At 37.8% G+C, this 13,415-nt stretch overlaps 1 protein-coding gene across 3 annotated transcripts in view; it reads left to right on the top strand.

Moving 5' to 3' along the window:
* Nucleotides 1-13,415, top strand: part of IRS1 (insulin receptor substrate 1) — a 66,381-nt gene that overhangs the window by 23,059 nt on the left and 29,907 nt on the right. Inside the window, exon 2 of one of the 3 annotated variants that reach the window (XM_036857343.1) lies at nucleotides 6,599-6,658. The exons of 1 other annotated variant lie outside the window; for it this stretch is intronic. The gene's annotated coding sequence lies outside the window, so the exon portion shown is untranslated. Of the gene's footprint in view, nucleotides 1-5,224; nucleotides 5,258-6,598; nucleotides 6,659-13,415 lie in introns of those variants that run through there. One more of the 3 variants, XM_036857345.1, reaches the window with a different exon arrangement.

Here is a 13,415-nt window from a genome sequence, read left to right as displayed (position 1 = left end):
ATATCTCTACTCTGGAGTCTCAGCACCCTTTGCCAGAGAGACCTGGTGTTCCTTGCTGTGCTGTTCCTTTCCTTTCCCTGTCATCTTGAAGTGACAGGGAACGGAAAGAATGACTCACCCACTTAGTGAAGGAACTAGATTAGCTCTTGAAGGTTGGTCCTAGAATCTCAATGGTACAGTTTACCAGTGCTAAAGAAAGGAAGCTTTGGAGAATGAAAGCTCCAATAGCTGAAAGAGTGCTATTTTACTCTTGATGGGATAAAATGGCTTTGGTGGTGTTGGCTGTGTTGTGATTTTGAAAGTACCCCCTTCCCCCCAACCCCTGCCACAGGGGAGAGTGAGTATTCAGGTGTGAGCTCATTCTTGGTCCTGACTTGCTTTTGTCAAGGTCACGGGTTTTGTGGAGGGATAATGGCGATAGGGTACACGTAGCTGTAGAGGAGTTTCCAGCAGGGTGCCCTTTCCAATGCTCAAGTGCAAAGCATTAGTTAGCTATCCAGAACGATAATTTCAGGGGCTCAGTAGGCGCATTTGTAGTCCAAAATTCAGAGCATGTGGCTCCATTGGTCAAGGAAAAAGTAAATAGAGAAAAAATGAGAACAAAGGGGTAAGTTGGAGGAGATGTAAAATTGTATGACACTTTTGGAGCTAGTCATTCGCCATAGTTAGTTAATGATTTATAACTAACCAGGGGTCAGGAGTTAGAATTTTAGTTATTTTGCTATTTTGTTTTCTATGTAGAGTGGATTACGTAAACTGTTGTATGAGTCTCTAGAATTTATTAAGAAAAATATTAGGGCTGTTAAGTGAACTTAAAGATGATAAAGCTGAAAATGTTCATCTTATAGATAAACTCAGGCCCAGAAAAGGTGAGTAACTTGCTCAAGATGACACAGCTGTTTTGTGGTAGCATCAGCCAAGAACTCCAATGTATCCTCTCCAGCTTGATGCTTTTCCCCATGCTATACTACATACAGATGTGCGTGTGTATAATGCTTTGTCTATTTTAATTTACATACATATAAAATATGTTACGCATATGTTACATATTCACCTTTATATGTAGGCTCTGTGTGTGTGTGTGTATTACAGATTTAATTGTTCGTTCATTTGTTCCTCACATATTTTTAATGCCAGGCACTGTTTTGGGTTCTGGGAATATTGCTGGGGAATAAGATTTAGTTTCTGTCCTCATGGAGTTTATATTCTAGTGGGACAAACAGATAAAGTTATTTCAAATAGTGGTAAGTACTCTTAGGAAAAAACCAAGCAGAGTAGAGGAGTTGGTGGGCAAAGTATATGATCATGAATTTATCAAAGAAGCTAAGTGGACCACACTCAGATTTAGTTTTAATTTATTATTTTTGAGGGTTGTTTTGAAAAATTCTATTGGGCAGGAAGCATTCAAAGTTTCAAAGATATGTTGGGAAAAAATTGTAATTTATGAGAATAATTAAAGGATTTAAAAGATTGCTCGTTAAATGAAGTTTCCTCTTTTATATGCAGAGTGTTTGATTATTAGCCCTGCTTGAAAATAATTTATGAACACTAGTAATTAACTGCCTGTATCTATGATTTAGTCAACCGTTACCATAAAGTTTTAAAAATGCATTTATGACTACTAGGATTTTATTAGTGCTCTTTTTTTCAACCTCCTGTTTCCTTTCTGGGAGAGGAATATGTTTCCTAGTGCCTATGCTTCTCATATAGAAGAGCAGTGAAAACTGTGAGGCTATATTTTACACAACTTGAAGGGGTATATCTTACGTAATAGTAAGGCAATCAATGGATGATATGTTTTAACTAAGATAAATGTATGCTTGTTATCAGTGTAACCCGGAGTTCATTCAGAAAAGTTGGAAGACTATTTCATTGGCTTATGACTTTATTTATGCACCTGTTTTCCCAGAGTCATAGATGCAAAGTTTTCTAGAGAGAATAACCAAGAATCCCTCCCTATTATCTCCCCCTTTTCCAATAAAAGGATCACTTTATTAAAGTACTTTGATGTTATAATGATAGGTTGATAAGTTGTTGCTTTTCAAATGGAAGGTAAGTCTCTAGCCTCCTGTGAAACTCTTAGGAAGCCTGAAATGACACATCCTGCGTGTCTAGGTCTTCCGTGCATTGACTGGTTGGCTGGATGGCCAGGCCCAGAAGTGGCTCTGTGGTTCCATGGGGTGCTGGAGGCCTGCAGTGCTTTGGTCTAATGTTTGAACTTCCTGAAGACACCCTGGACAGTCTTGATTGAGCTTCCTTTTCCTTGTTAGTCACTGATCATATGAACCTGAACTGGCCTGATTTTAAGGTCCATGTTCTGCATTGCCAGTGTCCATCCTTGGCTGGGCAAGGGCTGGTGTCCTTAGTTGTCTTCAGTTTCATTGTTTGTTCATAACTCTTTTCTGACTCTGTACAGTTTACTGCAATCTTTGGCACGTCGTCAATGCTGTAAGAGCATTCTTGCGGTCATAGAGCGATTTGGCAGCCTTGGATTAGGAGAATTCTAGTACCAGTTTCTAGGTTCTGATCATCTCTTCAGTTGCATAAACAGTTTTGAAATATATAGAATAGAGTTTCATAAAATACGTAGAATATGAGTGGTCCTGTTATGCAAACAACTATTACAATGCTGTTGGAGAATGGGTCGCAGAAGGTACCAGCTATCCTGCCTCCGGCAGCTCTGATGACTTTCAAGAAGAACCAAGATCTTAGTGAACTTCTGAGGGCATCCAAAATGGTAATAGCCAAATAACAAGGCCCTACTGTATAGCACAGGGAACTATATTCAATATCCTGTGATAAACCATAATGGAAAAGAATGTAAAAAAAAGAATGTCTATATGTGTGTAACTGAGTCACTTTGCTGCACAGCAGAGATTGGTACAAGATTGTAAATCAACAATACTTGAATAAAAAGAAAAAATTAAAAAATAAGTAAAAAAACAAATTGGTCATAGCCAAGGTCTAGTTTCCAATGGATGTTAAGGTCAGCAAATACAGAAGAGTGCTCAAGACAGTTTTGCCAATCAACTCTTGGCATATTATGTAGTACACAAACACTTATGCCGTTGATTAGCCCTTTGGCTGTGGTTCGGTTTGTTTTCATCTTATCAATGATTATTTGCTTTTTTTTCTTCAGTTTTTTAAAAAATTTAATTTTATTTATTTTTTTATACAGCAGGTTCTTATTAGTTATCTATTTTATACATATTAGTGTATATATGTCAATCCCAATCTCCCAATTCATCCCACCACCACCACCACCACCACTTCCCCTGGCTTTGCCCCCTTGGTGTCCATACGTTTGTTCTCTGCATCTGTGTCTCTATTTCTGCGTTGCAAATTGGCTCACCTGTACCATTTTTCTAGATCCCACATATATGCGTTAGTATAGAATATTTGTTTTTCTCTTTCTGACTTACTTCACACTGTATGACAGTCTCTAGGTCCATCCACATCTCTACAAATGACCCAATTTTGTTCCTTTTTGTGGCTAATACTCCATTGTATATATGTACCACATCTTCTTTATCCATTTGTCTGTTGATGGGCATTTAGGTTGCTTCCATGACCTGGCTATTGTGAATAGTGCTGCAATGAACATTGGGGTCCATGTGTCTTTTTGAATTATGGTTTTCTCTGGGTGTATGCCCAGTAGTGGGATTGCTGGGTCATATGGTAATTCTATTGTTAGTTTTTTAAGGAACCTCCATACTGTTCTCCATAGTGGCTGTATCAGTTTACATTCCCACCAACAGTGCAAGAGGGTTTCCTTTTCTCCACACCCCCTTCAGCATTTGTTGTTTGTAGATTTTCTGATGATGCCCATTCTAACCAGTGTGAGGTGATGCCTCATTGTAGTTTTGATTTGCATTTCTCTAATGAGTAGTGATGTTGAGCAGCTTTTCAAGTGCCTCTTGGCAATCTGTATGTCTTCTTTAGAGAGATGTCTATTTAGGTCTTCTGCCCATTTTTGGATTGGGTTGTTTGTTTTTTTAATATTGAACTGCATGAGCTGTTTATATATTTTGGAGATTAATCCTTTGTCCATTGATTCATTTGTAAATATTTTCTCCCATTCTGAGGGTTGTCTTTTCGTCTTGTTTGTAGTTTCCTTTGCTGTGCAAAAGCTTTGAAGTTTCATTAGGTCCCATTTGTTTACAAAAATAAACAATTTTTATTGGAAATTTTTATTTTTTATTTTTATTAATATAATGGAAATTTTTATTTCCATTACTCTAGGGGATGGGTCATAAAAGATCTTGCTGTGATTTATGTCAAAGAGTGTTCTTCCTATGTTTCCTATGTTATCCTCTAAGAGTTTTATAGTGTCCAGTCTTACATTTAGGTCTTTAATCCATTTTGAGTTTATTTTTGTGTATGGTGTTAGGGAGAGTTCCAATTTCATTCTTTTACACATACTGTCCAGTTTTCCCAGCACCACTTATTGAAGAGGCTGTCTTTTTTCCATTGTGTATTCTTGCCTCCTCTGTCATAGATTAGGTGACCATAGGTGTGTGGGTTTACCTCTGGGCTTTCTATCCTGTTCCATTGATCTATATTTCTGTTTTTCTGCCAATACCATACTGTCTTGATTACTGTAGCTTTGTAGTATAGTCTGAAGTCAGGGAGCCTGATTCCTCCAGCTCCGTTTTTCTTTCTCAAGATTGCTTTGGCTGTTTGGGGTCTTTTGTGTTTCCATACAAATGGTGAAATTTTTTGTTCTATTTCTGTGAAAAATGCCAGTGGTAGTTTGATAAGGATTGCATTGAATCTGTAGATTGCTTTGGGTAGTATAGTCATTGTCACAGTATTGATTCTTCCAATCCAAAAACATGGTATATCTCTCCATCTGTTTGTGTCATCTTTGATTTCTTTCATCAGTGTCTTATAGTTTTCTGAGTACAGGTCTTTTACCTCCGTAGGTAGGTTTATTCCTAGGTATTTTATTCTTTTTGTTGCAATGGTGAATGGGATTATTTCCTTAATTTCTCTTTCTGATCTTTCGTTGTTAGCGTATAGGAATGCAAGAGATTTGTGTGCATTAATTTTGTTATCCTTCAACTTTACCAAATTCATTGATTAGCTCTAGTAGTTTTCTGGTGGCATCTTTAGGATTTTCTATGTATAATATCATGTCATCTGCAAACCGTGACAGTTTTACTTCTTCTTTTCCAATTTGTATTCCTTTTCTTTCTTTTCCTTCTCTGACTGCTATGACTAGGACTTCCAAAACTATGTTGAATAATAGTGGTGAGAGTGGACATCCTTGTTTTGTTCCTGATCTTAGAGGAAATGCTTTCAGTTCTTCACCATTGAGAATGATGTTTGCCGTGGGTTTGTCGTACACGGCCTTTATTATGTTGAGGTAGGTTCCCTCTATGCCCACTTTCTGGAGAGTTTTTATCATAAATGGGTGTTGAATTTTGTCAAAAGCTTTTTCTGCATCTATTGAGATGATCATACGGTTTTTATTCTTCAATTTGTTAATATGATGTATCACATTGATTGATTTGTGTATACTGAAGAATCCTTGCATCCCTGGGATAAATCCCACTTGATCACAGTGTATGATCCTTTTAATGTGTTGTTGGATTCTGTTTGCTAGTATTTTGCTGAGGATTTTTGCATCTATGTTCATCAGTGATATTGGTCTGTAATTTTCTTCTTTTGTAGTATCTTTGTCTGGTTTTGTTATCAGGGTGATGGTGGCCTCGTAGAAGGAGTTTGGGAATGTTTCTTCCTCTGCAATATCTTGGAAGAGTTTGAGAAGGATGGGTGTTAGCTCTTCTCTAAATGTTTGATAGAATTCACCTGTGAAGCCATCTGGTCCTGGACTTTTGTTTGTTGGAAGACTTAATCACAGTTTCAATTTCATTACTTGTGATTGCTCTGTTCATATTTTCTATTTCTTCCTGGTTCACTCTTGGAAGGTTATACCTTTCCAGGAATTTGTCCATTTCTTCCAGGTTGTCCATTTTATTGGCATAGAGTTGCTTGTAGTAGTCTTTTATGATGCCTTTGTATTTCTGCAGTGTCTGTTGTAACTTCTCCTTTTGAATTTCTAATTTTGAAATGAATCCTCTCCCTCTTTTCCTTGATGAGTCTGGCTAAAGGTTTATCAATTTTGTTTATCTTCTCAAAGAACCAGCTTTTAGTTTTATTGATCTTTGCTATTGTTTTGTTTCTATTTCATTTATTTCTGCTCTGATCTTTTTGATTTCTTTCCTTCTACTAACTTCAGGTTTTGTTTGTTCTTATTTCTCTGGTTCCTTTAGGTGTAAGGTTAGAGTTTTTATTTGAGATTTTTCTTGTTCCTTGAGGTAGGATTTTATTGCTATAAACTTCCCTCTTAGAACTGCTTTTGCTGCATCCCGTAGGTTTTGGATCATCAGGTTTTTTGTTGTCATTTGTCTCTAGGTATTTTTTGATTTCCTCTTTGATTTATTCAGTGATCTCTTGGTTATTTAGTAACATATTGTTTAGCCTCCATGTGTTTGTGTTTTTTACGATTTTTCCCCTGTAATTCATTTCTAATCTCATAGCTTTGTGGTCGGAAAAGATACTTGATATGATTTCAATTTTCTTACATTTACAGAGGCTTGATTTGTGACCCAAGATGTGATCTGTCCTGGAGAATGTTCCATGTGCACTTGAGAAGAAAGTGTAATCTGCTGTTTTCAGATGGAATGTCCTATAAATATCAATTAAATCTATCTGGTCTATTGTGTCATTTAAAGGTTGTGTTTCCTTATTAATTTTCTGTCTGGATGATCTGTCTATTGGTGTAAGTGAGGTGTTAAAGTCCCCCACTATTATTGTGTTACTGTTGATTTCCTCTTTTATAGCTGTTAGCATTTGCCTTATGTATTGAGGTGCTCCTATGTTGGATGCATATATATTTATAATTGTTAAATCTTCTTCTTGGATTGATCCCTTGATCATTATGTAGTGTCCTTCCATGTCTCTTATAACATTCTTTATTTTAAAGTCGATTTTATCTTTATGAGTATTGCTATTCCAGCTTTCTTTTGATTTCCATTGCATGGATTATCTTTTTCCATCCCCTCACTTTCAGTCTGTATGTGTCCCTAGGTCTGAAGTGGGTCTCTTGTAGACAGCATATAGATGGGTCTTGTTTTTGTATCCATTCAGCAAGCCTGTGTCTTTTGGTTGGAACATTTAATCCATTCACGTTTAAGGGACTTATCGATATGTATGTTCCTATTACCATTTTCTTAATTGTTATGGGTTTGTTTCTGTAGGTCCTTTTCTTCTCCTGTGTTTCTCACTTAGAGAAGTTCCTTTAGCATTTCTTGTAGAGCTGGTTTGGTGGTGCTGAATTCTCTTAGCTTTTGCTTGTCTGTAAAGCTTTTGATTATTCCATTGAATCTGAATGAGATCCTTGCTAGGTAGAGTAATCTTGGTTGTAGGTTCTTCCCTTTCATCAGTTTAAATATATTGTGCCACTCCCTCTGGCTTGTAGAGTTTCTGCTGAGAAATCAGCTGCTAACCTTATGGGAGTTCCCTTGTATCCTTGTATGTTATTTGTCTTTTTTCCCTTGTTGCTTTCAATAATTCTTCTTTGTCTTTAATTTTTGTCAATTTGATTACTATGTATCTTGGTGTGTTTCTCCTTGGGTTTATCCTGCCTGGGACTCTCTGCGCTTCCTGGACTTGGGTGCCTATTTCCTTTCCCATGTTAGGGAAGTTTTCATCTATGATCTCTTCAAATATTTTCTTGGGTCCTTTCTCTCTCTCTTCTCCTTCTGGGACCCCTATAATGCGAATGTTGTTGCGGTTAATGTTGTCCCAGAGGTCTTTTAGGCTGTCTTCATTTCTTTTCATTCTTTTTTCTTTATTATGTTCCATGGCAGTGAATTCCACCATTCTGTCTTCCAGGTCACTTATCTGTTCTTCTGCCTCAGTTACTGTGCTATTGATTCCTTCTAGTGCATTTTTCATTTCAGTTATTGTATTGTTCATCTCTGTTTGTTTGTTCTTTAATTCTTCTAGGTGTTTTTTCTTTAATTCTTCTGGGTCTTTGTTAAACATTTCTTGCGTCTTCTCGATCTTTGCCTCCATTCTTCTTCCGAGGTCCTGGATCGTCTTCGCTATCATTATTTTGAATTCTTTTTCTGGAAGGTTGCCTATCTCCACCTCATTTAGTTGTTTTTCTGGGGTTTTATCTTGTTCCTTCATCTGGTACATAGTCCTCTGCCTTTTCATTCTGTCTGTCTTTCTGTGAATGTGGTTTTCCTTCCACAGGCTGCAAAATTTTAGTTCTTCTTGCTTCAGCTGTCTGCCCTCTGGTTGATTATTTGCTTATTTTCATTATTATTTCATAAAATGTATTTATATCAATGCAACAAGTATATGTCCAATTACTTGTTGAGTCCCTACTCTGTGCCCAGACATGTTTTTGGAAAATGGAGATTCTCTAGTGACTCAGGCAGAGTAATAGGTTTTTGTCCTCATGGAGTATATATTATTGCAGTGGAAGAGACAATTGATAAGCAAGCAAACAAAAGTAATATAATTTCAGGGAGTAAGCATTACAGAGAATATAAAGTAGTGTAAAGTGATAGAGATGAAAGGTAGCGTGGGCTGATTTTGATAAGGGTAGTCAGAAAAGTAGGCAGTGTTTGAGCAAACACCCGAATAAGGTGAAGGAGAAAGTTATGGCAAGTGTTTGCTGGTGAAGACTGTTCTCAGGAAAGGCAGCAGCAGATGGAGTCCTACACTGGGAACAATTCCAGCATGTTCCCACACATCCGTAGCAGCAGAGAGAGGGGCGGGGGATGTGACTGGAATAGTAGGTTAGGGCCAGATCCTGGAGGGCTTGATAGACCATGATGAGTCATTTGGATTCATTCTAAGTGTGATGGGAAGCCCATGAAGAAGGTTAGCGTATGTGCCAGGACCACCCAACATGCCTACCAAGTTTCCTATTGGAGAGACATGGAGTTCTTCTGTATGGAGTTCTTCTTTTGATTGAGCCAATCAGCTGGGACCTCTTAGATATGAACTAAAGCCACCTGTGACCTAGATTTTCCTAGACGTGTTCCCAGCATCACCCAGGGGTGCATTCAGGAGATTTCCTCTTTAGTCTTGCCACAGCAGCCTCCTGCTCAGGCCCCTGGGATGCCCATTGGCCAAACTGGGCCCTGTGAATATTATGACTACAGTTTGTTCCTAGTTCCAGGCCTGTCTGGATGCTTGGCCACCTACCTGGTGATCGTTAACACATTCCTTGCAAGACACACCTAATCTGGTTTCTTTAAAGCCAGATCCCAGTTCTTGTAAAGAATGGCAAAGGCCCTTCCTTCTGGGGTAAGAGCATTGATTTAAGCTTACTAACTGTAAATAATTTAACCCTGTGTTTATATACCTTGATTCGGTCGTTTTTGTTTTGGAATCCATGTTACCTGACATGACCTGTTCACATATTGGCCCTATTACTACTTGTACTTATTTCAGCGCTCTTTGTATCTTAACTGGTTTTTAGGTTATGAGATCCAAATTTAGACTTGCTGATATCACTTGGCTGCCAGTTGACTGAGTGGAAGTCTGTATGTTTTAGGAAGTACAGTATTAGTTCATTTTAATCCTTTAATCTTCTGTATGCTAGATGCTGGTCTGCTCCAACACCTACATCTCAGAGCATTCTTTCTGTGACATTTAAAACCCATCATGGAAACATATGGCATCAGTCAGGTAGAGTGAGTTAGCTTGGACTTTTATTGCTTTTTTTAAACTGGATTTTACCTACTTCCTGGAAAATGTTGGCAGAGTTAACTTTCACAGTGTTTGGATATGCCATGTGCTTTAAGGTGTTAATTCTGTGACCATTCTTGTTTTGGACAGCCAGCTCTAGTGATTTCATGGGGACATGCTAGTGGGTTGATGAAACCCTAAATAGGGGGGTGGCTGGGGTGGCTGGTGGTGGGAGAGTGATCTTCATGATCTGAGTTCCTGCAATTAGAAGGATTTAGCTGGGAAGTAGAAGCTGTAAAAATACTCACTAATGAATGAACCACTTTAAAACTCTCTCCTTGCTTATTATCAAACTATCCTTAATACCAAGGACTATGCCTCCATCGGTTTAATTCGACCTTGAAAATATGCATTTTGCAAAAGATGCAGGATTTCACAAAGTCAATGAAAGTGATGTCAAAGAAGGTCTGGGATTCACAAGTAGTCAATGACAAGTAAAGGTCTAGCAGAATTAGAGGAGTCACCTGTTGAAGAAACAAATCAAAGATAATGACTCTCTTAGTACTTCTAATGCACATGGTAAAAATATAGGATTAAGAGAGGCCCTTGGGGAAATTGGTAAAGCCTTTGAATATTTCTATAGAAATGATCCTTTATGTGATTGTTCTATAAAAACCAAACAAGAAGTCAAAGATGAAACATGATGGAAAAATAATCCAAAAAATGAACACTCAATCACACTCTGTTCATTCTGAGACTTTGCCAGTAGATGCAACTGAGACTTTTTTGCTAAAATAGGGTGAAAGAGCTTTTCCCCATATATTTTAGTTTCAATATGTCCAACATTTTAGTTTTCCAGTATAAAATTCCATTCAAGCCCCCCCCCCTTTTTTTTCACTATGAAAATCAGGTACCTGTGTTAAATAGACTTTACTTTTTATTTTTGTATTTTTCTTTTTTTTTTTTTGGCTGCTCTGTGTGGCATGCGGATCTTAGTTCCCCAACCGGGGATTGAACCTGCGCCCCATGCAGTGGAAGCGCGGAGTCCTAACCACTGGACTGCCAGGGAAGTCCCTAGACTTTACTTTTTAAAATGACCTTTTTCTGCTACCAGTTATGTTCAGCTGATAAAGGCATCCTGCATATTTCTTTTAGAGATGTGGCAGCAGACAGTCACGGGAAGCCCTTTTCTTTTGCTCCCCAAATTTTGCTAAGTAGAAATTGGAGTTTCTCATTGTTCCAGAGCTTTGAGGCCAGTTGTTAAACAGGCAGGTGGCAAAGCTCCAGGGATATTTCACTCCTGTGAACCCAAGAAAGACCATTAGTGCTCGTGGGTTGTTTTCAAGAACTCACTGGAACAGAGTGATGCTAGCCAACTTTGTAGTAAACACAAATAAGATATCGATTCCTCACAGGACCCCCATAAAAATTCTTCCTGGCCCTTAGAACTGGATATGGACCAGTTCTGAAGACAACTGCATCAAGAGGACCCTCCAAAGAAGTTTGTCTGACAACAAATAGCTATTCAAAAAGAGCTTGCTACTTGCTAGTCAATAACATTTTAGATTTTAAGGGGATCATCTCGTGTCTAATTCCCATGTCAGCTCCACTGTGTTTCCTGAAGGAGGTGAGTTTGAGCAGATTTTTTTTCTAAGAAAGAAATAAGAATTGATGAAGTGCTAGTGTGAGATTGGGATAGATAGGGATATAATCCAAGAGGAAGGAAATGGAAATAGAAGCAGATGTTCTTGGCTTTGAAGAGAATTACCAAGAAACAAAGTTTGGGCAATAGAGTTCTGAGTACTATACCGATGGCATTTCTGTAACCACGATATCAGTGTGATTGTGCACTGTTAGGTCTTTATTTTTTTAATTAATTATTTTTGTTGAAGTATAGTTGCTATATAATATTATATGTTACAGATATACAATATAGTGACTCATAACTTTTATATTTAAAAAAATTTTTTTTTAGTATTTACTTATTTTTTATTTTTGGCTGTGTCAAGGTCTTAGTTGCGGCATATGGGATGTTTTGTTGCGGTGCTCGGGCTTCTCTGTAGTTGTGGTGCGTGGGCTTAGTTGCCCCACGGCATGTGGGATCTTAGTTCCCGGACCAGGGATCGAACCCCCATCCTATGCATTGGAAGGCGGATTCTTAACTGCTGGACCACCAGGGAAGTCCCGTGACTCATAACGTTTAAAGGTTATACTCCATTTATAGTTATTATAAAATATTGGCTATATTCTCCATGTGGTATAATATATCCTTGTAGCTTATTTTCTACCTAATAGTTTGTACCTCTTACTCCCCTACCCCTGTATTGTCCCTCCCCCCTCCCCACTGGTAACCACTAGTTTGTTCTCTAGATCTGTGAGTTTGCTTCGTTTTTGTTATATTCACTAGTTTGTTGTATTTTTTAGATTTTTAGGGAGCACTTCATTAGTGGCGTGTGGGATGTAATCTTGTAAGAAAACCAGTTAGGCAGTTGACCCAGTTCTGATCTGCTCACATATAGATGAGCATAAGACCTTGACAACTCCAACACCAAAGTTAGACTGTAGGTCATTCTTGTACAGAGATGATGCTGTGATGCCACCACCGTGATCTGCCTCAACATCTTTCTGGATTCATAACATTATCCTCATTCATTCTCTCTCTTTTTTCCTGGTCTTCATGTGTCAGGTTTATGGAATACTTTCCATAGCAATTTAAAAACTCCATATTTTAAAATCTGATTATTTTGTCACATTGCTTTAGTGATCCCTTGTTATTGCCAAAGGAGCACACACTTTTATTAGTGCGGTAAAAGCAAAAGCAAAATATTATTTAGAAAATCTGGTATGGGGAGAAATCATAAAACTCACTTTCAAATGGAGTAGAAATGATACTGGATTGTGTGCTGTTAAAGGTTACCCATGCTCCCTCTACAGAGTTATGTCTAGGGATTTTCATTTTAGTATTAGTATTTGGAGTTCATTTACCGTACAACATTGATACAAATGAGCTCTGAAGCCCTGACTACTAAGTGACTGGCCCAAAGATTATCATATTAAGTAGGATATAAGTAGGATATGTTAATACCCTGAGGTTCATTTTTGGTATTGCTAATGAAGAAAAGAGTAGCTTGGGTATTGCTAAAGAGAAATTCAATTCAGAAGTCAAAGTTTTTTTGTGAATGCGGGATTTGTGTAGGGTCTTTTTTTTGACAGCATTTAAAGTTGATTCGGACTTATTGTGAGAATAATGAATAATTCCAGATGAGATAAAACTTATAGAAACCAAGAAAGACCACAAAAATGTTGATACCTTGGCCATTGGAAATCAAATGCACTATGATCTAATGTTTTGGATTGCTGGTGCTAGAGAAGGAGAGAACTATTTCTACTGCTGTTTTGCCTTTGGAAAGCAGATGGCATCTTTTGAAAGTCATGCTCTCTGAATGGCTCATTTCATTGTCCTGTTGGCATTCAAAGGGGGGAAACCACCAGGATCTGAGATGTGCCATCTATAGCACTTTTTGTGGATTTTGTTTGTAATATTTTTGTCATAAATGTGCATAGTAGCCTTCCCAGAGAGTCTTAATACAGAACCTTGCATAATTTGAGGACTGAAGAAACCACAATATGGTATAAAAGGAAAAACCCCAAAAATGTAGTAATTTGAATAAAAAGAAGCCGAAAATAGGATGGTATGG

Source organism: Balaenoptera musculus, chromosome 7 (genome assembly GCF_009873245.2).
Source record: "Balaenoptera musculus isolate JJ_BM4_2016_0621 chromosome 7, mBalMus1.pri.v3, whole genome shotgun sequence".
NCBI lineage: Eukaryota > Metazoa > Chordata > Mammalia > Artiodactyla > Balaenopteridae > Balaenoptera > Balaenoptera musculus.
This window is presented reverse-complemented; position numbering and strand designations above follow the sequence as displayed.